At 39.8% G+C, this 18,314-nt stretch overlaps 1 pseudogene; it reads right to left on the bottom strand.

Moving 5' to 3' along the window:
- Positions 1-17,043: 17,043 nt before the first annotated feature.
- On the bottom strand, positions 17,044-17,222 carry LOC121169614 (annotated as a pseudogene).
- Between the last annotated feature and the right edge of the window lie 1,092 nt (positions 17,223-18,314).

Below are 18,314 nucleotides of genomic sequence, written 5' to 3'. Positions count from 1 at the left end.
ATGAGAGAGAGAAGAAAGAGAGAGAGAGAGAAAGACTCTTCTGTCTGCTGGTTCAATTTCCAGGCCAAAGCCAGGAGTCCGGATGCCCCACACGGGTGTCATGGATGCAAGTACTTGAGCCATCACCTGTTGCCTCACAGGGTAGGCATTAGCAGGAAGCTAAAATTGGAAGTGGAGGTGCGACTGAAACCCAGGCATCCCAAATGCTCTTTTAAACACTGCACCAAATGCCCACCCCAGCTTCTATACCTCTAAAATCAAGGATCTGTATGTATCTAGTCTCTGTTTTATCCCTTACTATTAGTATTTTCTCGGCACTTTGTGATGTGGCCTACCATAACATGACTTCACTGCCTTCTGTCCTCTGTGATTACTCTTTTGTCTGAATCTTATTTTTTAGTGCAGTTTTATGGAGATACACAGTAAATCACACACATTTAAAAGACACATTTTCATGATTTTTGACATACATACATATATATACACCCATGAAGCTAACACCTCAATCAATATCAAGAAAAGTTTCAAGTTACCCTTTGTAAACTAAGCTGTAATACTGTCGCTAAGCAACCATTGATTTGCTTTTGTCACCATAGATTAATTTGCATTTTCTAGAGTTTATATAAATGGATTTAGACAGTATGTACAGTTTTTGTCTAGCTTGTTTCACTTAAAATAATTATTTTGATATTCATCCATATTGTGCAAGCATCAACAGTTTGCTCTTTTAAATTTCTCTGTACCATTCCATTGTATAAATATGCCATAATTTATTTATCCATTCACCAGCTAATGAACATTTGGATTGTTCACAGTTTGGCAATATTTTTAATAAATTTGCAACGAACATTTGTAGGTCATGGTATTTACATATGCTTTCATTTCTCTTTGGGTAAATACCTAAGAGAGGAATGAGTGGGTTGTAAAGTAGGTGTATGTTTCACTTTTTAAAAAGTATCAGACTGTGTTCCAAAGTGGATGTAATATGTTGTACTCCTGCCAGGATTAAATGGAAACTACAGTTGTTTCACATATTTATCATCACATTAAAAAATTTGTCACATTAAAAAATTTTAATTAATTTAAAAGGCCGAGACAGAGAGAGATAAAAACACACAGAGAACGTCCCATCCCCTGGTTCACTCTTCAAATGACTATAATTACCAGGGTTAGGCCAGGCGCAATTCAAGAACATGAAAATCCAGTCTCCCTCACTGAGTAGCAGGGATCCAAATACTTGAACAATTACCTGTTCCCTTCTTGCATGCATGTTAGCACAAAGCTGCCTTAGAACTGGAGCTAGAAATTGAATTCAAATGTTCTTTTATGGGATGTGGGTTTTCCAAGGAGTGTCTTAACTGCTGTGCCAAATACTCTCTCCTAATTTACATGACTAATGATATTGAGCATGTTTTCATGTACTGATTTGTTATTTGTGTTTCTCCTTTTGTTAAGGGTCTGTCTGAATTTTGGTATATTTTTATTATCTTATTTGTCTATTGAGGTAAAAGAATTCTCCATATATTCTATATGCAAGTACTTTAATGGATATGTAATCTGAAAGTATTTTCTCATGATCTATTTTTTTCAGAAGAGTAGTTTTTAATTTTGACAAAGTTCAATCATCAGTTTTACTTTGATAACCCATGGTTTCCTGTATTCTACTTAGAAAATCTTTCCCCAATGCAAGGCCACTTAGCTACTATTAAGAGTTCTGCTAGTGCTCGCTTCGGCAGCACATATACTAAAAAAGAGGTCTGCTAACATTTTTCTTGTTTTATCTTTTACTTCTAGGTGTTTGACACATTTTTTTTGTTAATTTTGGTAGATAAAATGGTATAAATTCTAAGGGCCAATATTTTGCACATGGTGATTCGCTATTTCAGCACTATCTATTGAAAATGAGTCCTCCATTGAGCTGCTTTGGTGGTCAGGACTCGAACCAGCACCTATAATGGACAACAATGTTGTAGGGTGTGACTCAATCAGCTACATAAGTAACAATGCTGGATCCTATAATAAATCTTAAATCCAGAAAGGTGGTTTTTTTTTTTTTCATTTTTTCCCAAGGTTGTTTTTGGTGCATATAAATTATTTGAATTCTCATGTAAATGTCATTATTTGCTTTATTTATTTGAAAGGTCAAGAGATAAAATAGACATAAAGATCGAGATAGAAAGCAAATACTCATTCCCATTATCTGTTCGCTCACCAAATGCTCACAATAGCCCTCGCTGGCTCAGGATGAAGTCAGGAGCCAGAGACTCAATCTGGGTTTCCCATGTGGGTGGCAAGAATCCAAGTACTTAAACCATTATCTGCTGCCTTCCAGAATGTACATTAGCAGGAAGATGGATTGGAAGAAGAGGATGCAGGACTTAAATCAAGCACTCTGTTATGGTCTATGGGTTTCCCAGGTGGGTATTTGCCTGCTGACTGAATGTCTATCCTCATTCCTGTGTAAATTTTAGAATCAACTTGTCAATACATTGTGAGATTTTGAATAGGATTGTGATGAATGTATATATCAATTTGGAGAGAACTAGTGCCATAGCAATATTGTGCTTTTGACTCATAAACAAGATATATTTCTCCAACTAATTTAGGTCTTCTAAAAAATTCTCTCAGGAATATTACATATGTATTTAGCACATTGTTGCATTCACTCCTAAGTATTTGATATTATTCGTTGCTTTTGGAAATAATGTTTTTCAATTTTCTTTTGTTTGTTGCTAGAATATGACAATTGGTCTATGGATATTGAACCTGAATTATGCAACTTAACTAAATTTCCTTTTTACTTCCAGTAGCATTTTTTTTGTAGATTCCTTATGAATTTTCACAGAGATGACCCTGTAACCTGGAAATTAAATCTCTTTGTTTTCAATCAGTCTTTTTTGTTTGTTTTTGAAATTTCACTGCATTCAATCTGATGCCCAGTAAAATGCTCAACATAAGTGGTGAGAATGAACGTCCTCAACTTTATTTCGGATTTGAAGGGGAGAAGCATTCAGTTTCTCAATATTTAATCTGATATTGTCTGCAGTTATTTCATAGTTTGAGTTTATCAATTTGAGGATGTTCTCTTTTTATTTTATTTTACTTTTGGTAGTGTTTACTTAGCTGAGAAGGACGGACACACATGTGGATCATTTATTAATGTGGGGAGGGTCAAGGAATGGGGGAGATTGAGACAATAGTTTCTAAATTTTATTTTTCTTCCTGTATCTGGAGGAACTGAGGAGAAGAAAGAGGGATGACCCCAACATTCTAATTGCAGCAGTACCCAGGGATGTGGGACGGCTACTCAGTTTCATCCTAGATCCCCAGGGAAGATTATGCTCTGAGGGCACTGCCCAGGGTGGTTTTGGTAGTTCTGTGGTGTTGTTGATTTCATTGTTGCAAGGCTGAGGAAAATTTTCCAAGGTCCATGGACTGACATAGTCCATGTTAGAGTCTCCACTCATCTGGATTCTTGCTGTCAAAGCTTGGCAGGGAGAATTATTCAATTTGTTCTGCCCTCCATGGTACTAGATACCCTCTGCAGGCTTCAATGATCTGTCATGTTTCCCTTGTGCATCTGGGCATGCCATCTACTGCACGGGCTTCAGCAACCAAGGAGACCCAATTCTGACACATGTACTCCATGGTCAGACCATAGATAAAGTGATTTTACCTGTGGTTGGAATTTTGAGTCCAGGGGTACAGTTGGGAGGGGTAGATAACTAAAGAAACCTTGCCAGAGGTGAACTGCTGACCTGACTTTTGTGTGTACCAGTCAGTGCAGGGTCCAGTTCAGTCCATCACTCACTGCAGCCTACACACACACCAGTGGTTGCAGTTGCCTGGTCAGTTCTGTCCCCATCCCCATCTCATATGTAAACCAATAGATATAGTGGCCCAGTCCAACCCTGCCCACCATACATTCAGCCCTAACACACACCAGCAGGAACTAAAGCTTAATAGGAGCTACCCCCAAAAAACACTAACCAGACCCACCCCCGGCCCTGATTCCTGTGCATGCTTGTGTGTGTGGCAGACTGGTCTAGTTGGTTCCGCATCCCATGTTCTTACAGACACCAGTGGGGGCAGGTGCTAGCCCAGTGTGGCACCCCCAGACCCAGTCCACACCCACGCCAAGGGATGCTGCATGTCCAACCCAGATCACCACCCCTATTCTGACTCTTGCATTCACCAGTGGGTACCTCAACCCAGCCAGGGCATCCCCCTTAGCTTCCTTACCAGGCCCGCTACCAGCCACAAATCTTGCACATCGTGGTAATTGCTCTGACCAAGGCCAGCATAGCCTATCCCCCGGCTTAGCCTTTACTATCACATGCTGCAGCCTGGCCTGACCCAGCCAGCCCCCAGTCTCCACTTTTTGTTAATTGGTGCTGCAGCCCAGCCCTGCCCAGTGTGCCCCCATCCCTGGTTTTCGTGCAAACTGGTAGGTGATAGCTTAGCCTGGTATGGACCATATCCCATCCTGGCTCCTGTGCATGAGAGTGTGCTACTGTTTGGCCCAGCGCTGCCCGGACAACTGCCTCAGAGCAACCCATACACCTGCCAACATGTGGAGTAGACCTGCCCAGGCTGATCAAAACCCAGCCTAACTCACATGCTCATCAGCAGAAGTTACAGCCCACCAGCAAAGTTCTCCAAGTTCCCCCATCAGGCTCACTCCCAGACCCAGATCTCACATGTGCCAGTGGGTGCTGACCCAGTCTCAGTCTTTGTGAGTGCTGATGGATATCTGCATTCCAGCCACTCCCAATTCTTGGGTATACCTGCGGGTGCTGCAGTGTGAACCAAGCAGCTTGGCTTGTTCTGAATCCCAGTACCCATAAGTGTTGGAGAGTTCCATGGTTATACCTAGTTTGGTCTGTCACTACCTCCAGCTCTTGAGCAAACCAGAAGATGCTGCAGAACCACAGGGTGAGCTCACATATTGCCCCTCAGAATCTGCCCCCAGACCTAGGTCTCTTACTTACTGGTTAGTGTCATGGCCCAGCCTAACATGACCCATCCCCTGCTTTGACACTTGCTGGCAGGTACTGTGGTCCAGCCCCGCCAGGTAGGACCCCTCCTTCACCATAGCCCTACCTTTAAAGTGTTCACTGGTGGGCAGTGTTAACTAGCCCAGTTCTGGTGTTCCACACATGTGGGTGCATTGGTCTGACCCAGAAAGATCCTTCAGTTTTGCTCCTTGAATCTCCTGGGTCTCAGCCCCCTTGCTTACCTGCAAGTACAGTGGCCTTGTGAGCAGAAGTCTCCCAAAAGTCATTTGTCACATGTAACATACCCCCCTGTGTTCCCTATACACACATCCTTTAGCCCCTTCCCTGATCAATCCATATCTCCCGCACCTGTGAGAAAATGGGTTCCCTAGCTCAGTCTTCCAGTGGAGTGGCATGTTGGCCTGGAGCCCTACCCACCTACCTGGGACCCCAGGTCCAGTCTGGCATACATGTTGGCCTAAGACCCTACCCCTCCACCCACGTGGGACTCATGCCTTTTAACGAGTTCCCAAGCCCAGTCCACCATTAAGCCACACCAGCACGCTGGCCTAACACACCCTCTCCCCAGCCTGCCTAAATCCCAAACGTGCGAGGAGTTCCCAGGCCCACTCTTCTCTGCTGCTCCCTCCCCACACCCCCTCACCCCCGACCTGAGGCCACCTGGGCACTGGCAGAAGGAAGGATGTTCTCTTCTGTGACAGGTTTCCATAGAGGTTTTCAAATAGGCATCCCTTCGTGAACCTACAGTGTAGCCTCACGTGTTTATCACGTTTATATTTTTATTTTTAAAAACATTTACCTGAGAGCCTGAGAGATAGAAAGACACTGCTAAAGAGAGCTCCCATCTGTGGATTCACTCCCCAAATGCCTAAAATGACTGGGCCTAGACCAGGCTGAAGCCAGAAGGCCTGGAACCCACTCCAGGTCTCCCATACGAATGGCGGGGATCCAACTACTTGGTGCACATTACCTGGAATAAGAGGAGACAGATTTGTACCTAGGCACACTGATACAGCATGCTAGCCACTAGGCCAAAGGTCTACCCGGAGGTTAAATTTGTGACGTCAGAAATGTTGAAGTTTGTACAGTCTTTTTCTGCATGTCCTGATACAATCATCTAGGTTTTCTGTTTTCTCTTTCTGCTTGCTAATACAGTAAATAACATCAGTTTATTTTCAAATATTAATAACATTCTTTATGTTAAAATATGAATGTTGCTTTGTGATCCTTGAATAAACTCTGCATAGCTATTATGTAACAGTATATAATATCTTAAATACATTGCTTGATTCAGTTTGTTGAAGTTGGCTAAGAATTTTTGTTCTTATGCTTATAAAAGACTTTAAACCATCGTTTTCTTTACTTGCAATAAATTTGATTGGGTTTGGTTTCAGGTTGCCGCCTCACAGACAAACTAGCAAAGCAGTTCCTCATTTTTATATTTCTAGAAATGTTTACGTAGAATTTGTACTATTTCCTTCAGTGTTCAGTAGATTTAACAACAACAAAAAAGCCATCCAGACATGGGATTTTCTTTGTGGGAAGAACTTTATGCAAAAATTACGTAGTACACACTGAACATTTCAAGTTATCTCTTCAATCTCAAGTGAGATCCAGTAGTTTGTTTCCTATAAGGAATTTGCCCATGATCATATAAGTTGTTGAAACTATTGGCCTAAAACTGTTACTATCTTCTGTTACAAGTAGGATGTGTAATGATGTCACCTTTCTTGATCAGTTTGGCTAGATCAACTGTATCGATCTATTCAAAACAGCAGCTTTTGCTTTCATTGATTTTCCTCTATTAGCTGTACGGTTTCATATTTTATTGATTTCTGCCTTTAACATTTCCTTCCTTCTCCCTTGGATTTAATTTGCTTTTACTTTATGGTTTGCTAGCGTCAAAGTTGAGACCATTGGGCCTGGCACGGTAGCCTAGTGGTTAAATCCTCACCTTGCATGTGACAAGATCCTATATCGACACCTGTTCGTGTCCCAGCTGCTCCACTTCCTATCCAGCTCCCTGTTTGTGGCCTGGGAAAGCAGTGGAGGGTGGCCCAAAGCCTTGGGATCCTGTACCCACATGGGAGACCTGGAAGAAGCTCCTAGCCTGGCTTCAGATTGCCTCAGCTCTGGCCATTGTGGCTGCTTGTGTAGTAAACCAGCGGATGGAAGATCTTTGTCTCTCCTTCTTTTTTGTAAATCTCATCTGCCTTTCCAATAAAAAGAAATCTTTCAAAAGTTTAGACCACTGATAAGAGGCCTTTTCTATTTTTCCATGAGAGCCTTCCATGATATAAATCACCCTGTAAGCATTTCTTTATTAGTAGTCGACAAAATTTGACTTCTTGAGTTCTTGCTCTCATCCAGTTCAGAATACGTGCAATGTTTCTAAAATTTCCTGTTTGCACCATGTCTAACTTATGTGTATGTTTAGAGTTTTAACAAAATATTTTGGGACTCATCAAGTAGCTTTCTATTATGGATTTCTAGTCCACTTGTATTTTGGTCAAATAACATACAATTTTAAGATTTCTGAGAAATAATCATGCTTATGTTATGGACCAGAATATGGTCATGATGAAAGTCCTATATGTACTTGGAAAAATATTCTGATACTTGTAGATGGAGTACTCTATATAATATCTTTTGAGTCAGTTTCACTGAAAGTACTGTTCCGGTCTTTCCTAACCTCATTAACATTCTGTTTACTTGTTTTATTAGTTATTGGAAGAAGAGTATTGACTTTTCCAGCTATAATTGTGTTATTGTGTAAACTCTGACAGAGTTTTGAATAATATATTTTAGTCTCAAATATTAAGCACATAATATAGAAGGTTGTTACATGGTCTTAATGAATTGACCTCTTTAGCATTATAAAATGACCATAATTGAGCTGAAATCAACTCTGCGGATGCTAATAGGTCACGCTAGCGTTCCTATATTTATTGTGAACACGCTTAACAGCTTTTCTTTCAGTTCTTTTCAAAGATAATTTTCCTGGTTTCCTCTGACTTCCATTGTTTTTAATAAGAAATATACTGCATTCTTCTGCTTATTTTTCTGTATGTAATTTAACTCACATTTCCTTGCCTTTTGTAAGGGTTTCTTTGAAGATTTTACCTTAAGCACCAATTTTAAGAAATTAGATTATTATGTGTCTAGCTGTAGTTTTTTTTCCTCCATGCTTTTTATGCCTTGAATTTATTGAGATCCTTAGATTTGTGAGTTTATAACTTTTATCTAATTTGGAAATATTTAGTCATTATTCCTCCCAATATTTTTCGTCTGTTCTCCCTCCTCCTTTGAGGAATCTAATTACATGTCTATTAGGCTGATTAAAATGTTCTCACAGCTCACTAATACTCTGTTAATATTATTCACTTTTTCCTCTGTTTAATTTTTAATGGTTTGTCGTGCTATGCCCCAAATCCAGTAATATTCTCTCTGCAAATTCCTCTTCCTCCATTTACCTTTACACAGTGATCTTGCCTATGCTACTTTTTCTTCTCACTTTTCGCACTCATTTGCTTCCAGGGTTTTTGGTTACCGTTTCTATTCTTATCATTACTTAAACTATATCTTTATCTCGGATCATTCAATATTTCAGTGCTTCTGATCGCCTATTTGAGATCTTCTGCTCGACCCCAAGGCTCTGAATTCAGCACATACAGAAACTAATAGCTTCTCCTGTGTACATTTTTTTTTAAACAGTAAATAGAAACACAAAACATCTGACTACCAAAAATGAAATATCAGTCTCATTCAAGACCCTCTGTAGTCTCCAACTCCAACATCCGATTGACTACATTCTGTTATTTCAATCTATACAACATCACTTAGGTGGTTCTGTTTTTCTTTGTGAAAACTGACGCTGCTTTGACTTGGTTCTGCATCATTCTTACATCAATGCAGCAATTCCTTTGCCCTTACAAGCCTCCTCCAATCATACTTCCTTCTCACTTGTTGAAAAATAATTCTACTAGACATATCCTACTCTCCCTATAACCAAAAAAGATATAATTCCAACTTTTCCCACTCAATATACAAAGACTCTCACAGTTCTTTTTACATTGTGTTTCATTTAACACATTTTTTTTTATGATTCTCTCATGCATATAATCCATGATGACATATTTGTTGTTCTTTGAAGAGGCCACGTTGTTCCATAACACTACACATTTGGTTAAACTGTTACCTCTACCTAAAAAATCATCTCCCCCTTTCTGCATGGTAAGATCTTTCTCAATATTTCAGCCCTGCATCAAGTGTTCATTTTTTCTGCTAAGCATTTTCTTAGCCAACCTGATTAATATCTTTTTTTCTTTGAAACACAAAAGCACGTTGTACTTCTATTTTATCATTTATTGTATTCTCTGGGAAATTTTTGCTCAAGCTAGTCTTTCTTATCACATTTCAAATGCCTGGAAGGCTTAAACATCATTTTAGTAATTTTGGTATCCTTAGGTTACTATCACAATGCTTAAAGTATAAAGAGGGCTAAATAAATGTTTATTGATATAATTAGTTTTTCATGTTTGATGAGGGATGTGGCAGGATTTCAATCTAGATATTCATCAATTTCCATCTCCTATCATTTGCTACAGGATTCTATCTTCAAGTTTAATACTTAGATTCCCAGAATTGTTTTCTTTCTTGAGATTTCCCTTTTTTTGTATAGTTTTTGTATGAGTAGATTTAAATGTCAGGTTTTAGGTCTGGAAATATGTGGAAGACATGTTTATATTTTCCAAATACGGCTACAACAGCGTTTCATATTTTGCATGATGTTGTATGATGTCGCTTTTTCATCAAGACATGAAGTCTATTTTTTCTACCTCTTTGAGTCTGGATGGAACATATGATTGCTTTGTCCAACGAAGTACAATAGAAGTGATGCTATGATGGTTCTTCAAATAGCTAACTCACTTGGCAATTTGTACTTTGTATTTCTTGAAAGCCAGCTAACATGCAACTACCATGAATTGCCAATTCCATGAAAAGCTTAAGTGATGTCCAGAGGTCATGGGGGATAAAAGATCATGAGGCATATGGAGGAGGTGAAAATGTCACAGCTTGAGTTGACAGACATGTTGATGAAGAAACTCTATTAAAAAAATGTCCAGCACCGGCTCTCCTTCCAACTCCACATTAACCAGAGGCAGACAAGGAGCTGACGGCTTTCCAAATTCCTAATCAATACAATTGAGAATACTATAAAACCATTATTTAAGACCACTAAAATGTTAATGGCTTGTTACACAGTAATAGATGATCAAAACCAAAGAAAGAGAAATATAAGTATCATGTCTCTCATCATGAAAGATTTACAGTAAAAATTTTTCTTCTAATATTCTAAAATATCAAGAGAAGGAAGTGAACTTGTGGGTGTAAAGAAAGAGAAGATCATTAAAGGTTCCTCTTTAATACTTTCAGCAGGAAACAACTATATAGAACACACTACTGTTTGAAATGGTGGAGATGATATATAAATGACTTTCCAATGGGTGGAAAAATTGTTTTTAATATTATAGATGACAAGAAGAAAAGATAGACAGAAGCTATTACAGAGGGCAGAAAGCGTATTTTGCAATGGCCAGAGCTAAGCCAATCTAAAGCCAGGAGCCAGGAGCCAGGAGCTGCCTTCAGGTCTCCCAGGCAGGCACAGGGTCCCAAGGCTTTGGCCCATTCTCTGCTGTTCTCCCAGACCACCAGCAAGAGCTGGATGGGAAATGGAGCAGCTGGGACTCAAACCATCACCCACATGAAATGCCAGCACCACAGGTAGAGGATTAACTTGTTGAACCACAGAGCCAACCCCAGATAATAACTTCTTTAACCATATCATTAGAAACAGAAAATTCCAAATGAAAGAGGCTAATCAGATCATACTTTTTAACTCAGAAAAACATCTGGAAGATTGTCCTCAATTCTGTGAAAAATAAGGAGAATTTAAGAATGCAATAGTGTGTCACTTGGAGAAATTATTGACCTTTTAGGATCTTGTCAAGCTAGACAGTCTCAAACTATATTTACATGCATTCTTGAGATTCTGGAGGGCCTCACACGATTCTTCAGAACTGTGTCCTGGTCTGGATCCACTGTGGTGGTGTGCTTCAAGTCTAAGTGCCTACCACACTAGCAAGATCTGGAAAAGCAGAGTCCAGAGAGAAAACTGCTTCTGGGCTTTCTCATGGTAAGATCTGGTTATGACAGGTGTTCCACTAAGACCTCTGAAGAAGACTGTGGGATGGGGTGTCATGTTTGGATGGCCATGGTAGTCCACAAACAGGGAAGGATTTCCAATCTCCCACTCTTCATAAAGGAAGAGACCACAGGCTTGGTGTCAAGGTCAGCTGGACATGACCTCACCAGAGTTTTGCCTGTGTACTCTTGTTTTCTGATGTATGACTCATCATAATTAAATTTTGCTCTAGATTAACTGTAATTCCAGTACTTATTAAGCGATCAGGGTTTAAAACCATTGTAAAAGAGGATGTGCTGTTCATTCTGATAATGCAGTTAACTAACCAACAGAGCTAATATTTTATTTAAAGGAAGAGTAATCTTTGATTAATGGTGCATTTTATTTCCCAAATCCCTACAGCACTGGGTCACATCAGCAGTGAGAAAACCAAAGAAAAAGGGTAAAATTAGAACACGGAGAGTGTTTGGAGATAGATTAGTGAGTGCTTTCCAACTTTGCCTGCTTACTTGAAATGCACTCCAAGCTCTGAACTCTTGCTTCTTGGGATGCACATGCACTTCAGGATTCTGTGCAGCACTGCATACCTGGAAAACATTCATGGAAGCATTTATCTTCCTTGCCTTCATTTTCATTTTCAGAAATAAGATGTAGTGTTGGCTTTTCTGAAGTTCTGGAGCTATGAGATGTGATTTCATTCTAGTAGCTCCTAAATAAGATCCATGTGGAGAGAGGATGGGGGATTGGGAAATGCTTCTTTGAAGGGGTGATATTGGAGTATTGACTCAGGGTTTGCATGGAAATTGTGGTATTCTATTTGGCGGTAAAGGAAATCAGTTTAAAAATCATATCAAGAATCAGGATGCAATATCAGCAGTGAATTTGGAGAAAAATAGGCAAAGTAAGTAAATTTTTACAACATCAAAATTTAAGGGCTTGATGGTTGGATGCTTCAGGGACCAGTAAGTAGGGAGAGTCAAGGACAATTTCCAGACATTCAGGTGCCTAATGAGAGTGGCAAGGTATATGATAGTAAATTATATAGGAGCGCTTGCTTTGTGTGGGGATATTATATATTTTTTTCTGGAGTAGAGGTAGGAATTTTGTGTTGGAATTCACAGTGGAGCATCAAGGTATGTGAGTCTGGAACTCAAGAGAGAGAATAAATAGATTTGAGGGATCATCGATAGCAGTTTTCACCATTGAGAGGAATCATGTTTCCTGGGAATGGCATGTTTGAATTAGATGATACAAAGATGACTAAGGGCCTAACTCTGGGGAAAATTAACCATAAAGAAATTAGCCAAACAAGATCCAGGAAGAAGACTCAGCAGAAACAGATAACAGTAGCTTTAACTACTGCAAACTCATGTGTCAGGGTGGCCGAGCGGTCTAAGGTGCCAGACTCATAACTACTGGAAACTCAATACCTTTGAAGCACAAAGCAAGAAACACATCTGAGAACAAAAATTAATCTGTATTTTTTAACAAAACAGAATTAGGGCCCAGTGCAATGACTAAATCCTCACCTTGCATGCACCAGGATCCCATATCCTATATGTGCCAGTTCGTGTCCCAGCTGCTCCACTTCCCATCCAGCTCCCTGCTTGTGGCCTGGGAAAGCAGTGGAGGGTGGCCCAAAGCCTTGGGATTCTGCAACCATCTGGGAGACCCAGAAGAAACGCCTGGATTCAGATCGCCTCAGCTCTGGCCATTGCAACTACTTGGAAAGTGAACCAACAGATGGAAGATCTTTTTCTTTTTCTCTCTGTGAATTTGCCTTTCCAATAAAACTAAAAAAAACTTTTTAAAAAAAAGCAGAATTAATGGGAGAGAGACTAAGGAAGACATTTGAGATTTAAGCTTTAGCAAACACGAAGTCATAGATGAGGAACTGGGGAATATGCCAAGCCAAAGATATCAATGAACAAAATTAAGCATTTTCCCTGAAAGCAGTTTAAATTATCCCCTACTCTGCCAAAAAACATGGAACCCTCACTTCTGAAGTCCAGGTGGACATCTCTTACTTTTTCATGGCTTATGGATGACAGAGAACGACATATTTCCTTCATGGCATCATTGAGTCCCTTGTGGGCAGTCACTGCCATTGGCCTCTGAGAAGGACTGAAGCTGAAGCTGAGCTTACTATATTCAGTGATTACTAAAATTCAGCCCAAATAGATCATATATGCAATCAGATTATATTCAAACATTATATGCAATTCTAGTTTCATTGAAACAGAATTATTTTCATTGAAACAGAATTATTTGTTTGTTCCCATTTAATTTCTTTGGTTTCTTACCACTGTGCCTGTGTTATGTTATGCTTTTATCCCTGGCAGTCTTTGCTGCTACCTATTGTCTATTTTTAAAAAGTTCTACTCATCATCACAGGTCTGTGTCATGCACTGTGAAGTCGTCTCAGACTCTCCAAACAGATCTGAATCTTCCCCTACACTCCCACACCATTTTGTCCTCTTACAGCATGAATTGTACTTTGCTATGTATGTGAGATTAACCGTGTCTATTTTCAATTTCTTCTTCCAGACTATGATGAATTCTTTAAGGGCATAACCCATATCTTGCCTTTCCTTAAATCTCCACCAGCAGTAAGCACGACGCCCAAAACACATAAAATGTTCAAAAAATGCCCATAGAATAAATAAGTGAATGGATAAAGAAAGGAAAAGGGTGATTTGTAGAAAGACCCAATTCCTATCTCTGGCTCTCTTGCCTTCTCTGCGCTCTTTCAACAGGAGTGTTACTGACCTACTTCTTTCTCGGCACTGCTGTGAAGCCCGAGAGAGAGAGAGAGAGAGAGAGAGAGAGAGAGAGAGAGAGAGAGAAAGAGAGTAAGTTCTGGGCACAGGTGAGAGATTGCCATTAACAAGGCAATTAATCTGGCTCAGAATATGGAAATCCACATCCGGTCATAGTGGGTCCAAGCTGATTTTTAAATCCCTATTCTGGCTGCTGCAGAGCTCTGGGACATGACTTTGAGTTATGTAGATGACAGTTGTCAATGACAGAACAATCTATATAGAAAGAGCTCAGTTATGGTGGGGGAATCCAAGGTAGCTAGATTGGCTAGGAACAAGCAGAGATCAGACTCTGCCTAGAGTTGATAAGGAGATCATCAGAACAATGTTGTAACATTCCCTGTAGGGAAATGAAAGAGAGAAATGAAGCCTTTTGTTATTTGTGTAAAAGACCTTGGCAACTTGTAGAACACTCTCAGGGACACCATGTCTGAAGTATTCCAGAGAACAGTATTTCTTTTTCCAAGCCAATTTCAATTAGAGTTACATCTGAGCTCATAGCCTTGCCTTCCCTTCCCTTCCCTGTATGTTTCAGCTGATAATTTTCACTTGTTTAAGGCTTTTGAGGTCAGTTGTGGATATTGAGTCTCGGAGAGTGAAGTTACTTGTGCAAAGAGTAGCACTAGAACTTGACATTCAGGTGATAACCAATTTTCTTTAATTTACATTGGCCTTCTTTACTGTGTATTAAAAATTGCATTGCCTGTTCTAGAGCATTTTGAAGAGAGGAAGAAATCTAAACAAACATTTAAAACATACAATTAATCCATAATCCAAGCTCCAAGAAGTAGCTATCAATATTGGATCTATATTTTCTTCTATGCAATTTCATATGCTTGGAATTCTAATATATACAATATTCCATGTTCAACATACTTTTTGTTAGATCAATATTGTGTAGTTCTCTTTTCTAACACTAGGCATCCCGTCTTCCAAAGCCATGTAAGATCTAAAACCCCCATTTCTCAAACAATTTTCGGAGCAATGTCACTTTGGGCTCTTAATGTTTGACGTGGGAGGTTTTCAAGATAGTGAAATAGGATGAAGACAGTTTAAACAGACAGAGAAGGATTAGCCAAGGTGAAGCAGAGAGGGTGTGATCCTGAGAAATAGCAGAGGACAAGTCAATGGCAGAAGGACACCTGGAGACACGTGGACATGTTGAAGCACCAGAGACAGCAAAATGATGCTGCAGTGAAAAGATATCCCAGCATCAATCGATGCTCCATTGGCAGCCAGATGGAAAGGAGAGTTCATCAGAAACTTAAGAGGTGAACCCAGACATAGAACTAGAGGTTCTGCTGATTTTTTTCAGTCCTACAATAGGTAGAAGCAGATTGGCAAAGCCCAAGCAATTGGGTATGAGGACAGGGTGGAATTAATGGCCCAGGCTCCCATCAGTGCCATATCAGGTACCATTTTGTGAACTGAGGCAAAGGTCTGTGGTTAGGGGTTGACGACAGTGAGCTGTGCATACACTAAACCAGGGGAGAACTCAGTTCCAGCACAATGCATTGCACTGGTTCCACTGGGAAAACAATATTGACTTGACATCCCACAGGTTCCATCCAAAATAAGTCTGAGTTGCCCCCAGACAGAATTGCCAGCAGGTACCAGTGAGAAAATGAAAGAAAGAAATCTGTGCAATGGGCGCCATTGACAACCATGTGATTTGATTAAAATCACAGCTTATCTCCCTAAAACCCAGTATGGTTGAAACAGAGAGCAGGAGAAAGGCTGATAGCAACAGTGTAGCCACAGCACAGGAAGATGGGGGTAGAGAGAGGTGAACTGGGAGCTGGAGCTGCTGAGACCATAGTAGAAGTCCTCCTCTTTCATGTGCTGGGATCCCAATGGGCATCATTTGTGTTCTGGTGGCCCCGAATCCTATTCAGCTCCCTGCTTGTGGCCTGGGAAAGCGGTCTAGGAAGGTCCAAAGCCTTGGGATCCTGAACTTGCATGGGAGACCCAGAAGAAGTTCCTGGCTCCTAGCTTTGGATCTGCTCAGCTCCAGCTGTGGTGGTCACTTGGGGAGTGAATTAGTGGATAGAAGATCTTTCTCTCTGTCTCTCCTCCTCTCTGTAAAACTGACTTTCCAATAAAAATAAATATTTTTTAAAATGAACCACACAATATATCAAATTAAAAATCAGTGGATAGGGTACGATGTGATAGCCTAGTGGCTAAATCCTCCATTGAATGCACCAGGATCCCATATAGGTGCCAGTTGGTATTTCAGCTGCTCTGTTTCCCATCCAGCTCTCTGCTTGTAGCCTGAGAAAGTAGTAGAGGGCAACCTAAAACCTTGGGACCCTACACCCATTTGGGAGACCAGGAAGATGCTCCTGGCCCTGACTTCAGATGGGCTCAGCTCCAGCTGTTGTGGGACTTGGGAAGTGAACCAATGGATGGAAGATCTTTCTCTTTGTAATTCCTTCTCTATGTATATTTGTCTTTCCAATAAAAATAAATAAAGCTTTTTCAAAAAGTTATTATTTTTTTTACTTCATTGGAAAGCCTCAATAATAGAGTGAGGGAGAAAAAAGAATCTCAGACTTGGAAGGCACCTTCAGTGATAACACTGAAACAATCAAAAAGCTGGAAGAGGAAATAAGTCAAGCTAAGAAAAGCACCTAAAAATTAAGGGACACCAAAGACCAAATACAAGAGACATAAGAATGCCTGAGGGACACAAAGAGAAGCTGGGTTCAAAGATGTATTCAATGAAATAATAATTGAGAAATTCCCCATATGGATAAATAATTAGGAAACAAAATACTGGATAGGGCACAGAACTCCCAATAAAGTCAATCAAAGAGGATCCTCACAATGACACACCATAATCAAGCTCTCTTCAGTTGAACATAAGGAAAAGATACTTAAATAAGCACATGAAAACAACAACACCACCAATTGACTTACAGAGGAACCCCAGTGAGATTCACAAATGGTCTCTCACAGGATACTCTACAGGTCAAAAGAGAATGGAGTGACATATTCCAGATTCTACAAGGAAAAAACTGTCAGTCCAGAATAACTTACCTTGAAAAGCTTTCCTTTGTCTTTGAAAATGAAATAACATTCTCCCATAGTAAATAAAATTCAAAGAATTTATATCTTCCAAACCTGCCCTACAAACGCTACCTACACTTGATCTTAGCCAAAAGGCCGAGAAGCGATACACAAACGCTACCTAAAGACATCCTACTCACACAAAGGAATGGCACCTACCAAAACCAAAAGCAAACATGCTGAACATCCAAATAAAATGACAAAGAAGACTAAAACAATGAGCAACCCATTGCTAAAATGATAGGACCAAATCAGTACCAATTGATATTAACCCTGAATATAAATGGCCTAAACACATCAATTAGCAGATTGGGCCAAAACACAAAATCCATCCATTGATTCCTGAATGGAACACATCTCAACAAGAAAGATATTAAGAAACTGAAAGAAAAGATGAACAAGGATGTTCCAGGCAAATGGAAAATATAAACAAGCTGATATAGTCACTCTTACAACAGATAATATAAACTTATATGTGAAAATCATTGAAAGAGATGAAGAACAACACCACATAATGATCAAGGGGTCCATTCAGCATGAAAAAAAAATCACTTTAATAAATGTATATGCACCAAATGCCAGGTCACATAGGTACATGAAAAAATATTAATATATTTAAAGGGAGAAATTGACTCCAATATCATAATAGTGGGGGACCTTAATATTACACTAACCTCAATGGACAGATTGACAAGACAGAAACAGCAAGCAAACAACAGAGGTCACCCAGACAATAGAACAAATGGACTTAATTGACATCTACAAATACACTTTTTTCCCCATCAGTACATGGAACTTTCTCCAGGATTGGTCATATTATTGGGCACAAAACAAACATCAGCAGATTTTAAAAACCAAAATCATACCATGCATCTTCTCACACCATCATGGACTGAAACTGGAGACCAAAAAGTCAAATATTTCTGGAAGATATGCAAATATTTGGAGACTGAACAAAATGCTGCTAAATCAACAATGGATTATAAAAGACACCAAAGAGGAAATTAATTTTTTTAAATGCTGCAAATGAAGGAGGGCAGCAACACAATATATCAAACTTATGGGACAGAACCAAGGCAGTGTTGAGAGGAAAGTTCAGGGCCTGCCACAATAGACTAATGGCAAAATCCTCACCTTGCATGCACCAGGATCCCATATGGGCTCTAGTTCATGTCCTGGCTGCTCCACTTCCCATCCAGC

This window comes from Ochotona curzoniae, unplaced genomic scaffold, assembly GCF_017591425.1.
Source record: "Ochotona curzoniae isolate NIBS_2020 unplaced genomic scaffold, NIBS_Ocur_1.0 scaffold_1852, whole genome shotgun sequence".
NCBI classification, from domain to species: Eukaryota; Metazoa; Chordata; class Mammalia; order Lagomorpha; family Ochotonidae; genus Ochotona; species Ochotona curzoniae.
The sequence above is the reverse complement of the archived record's forward strand: the minus strand, read 5'-3'. Positions and strand labels throughout refer to the sequence as shown.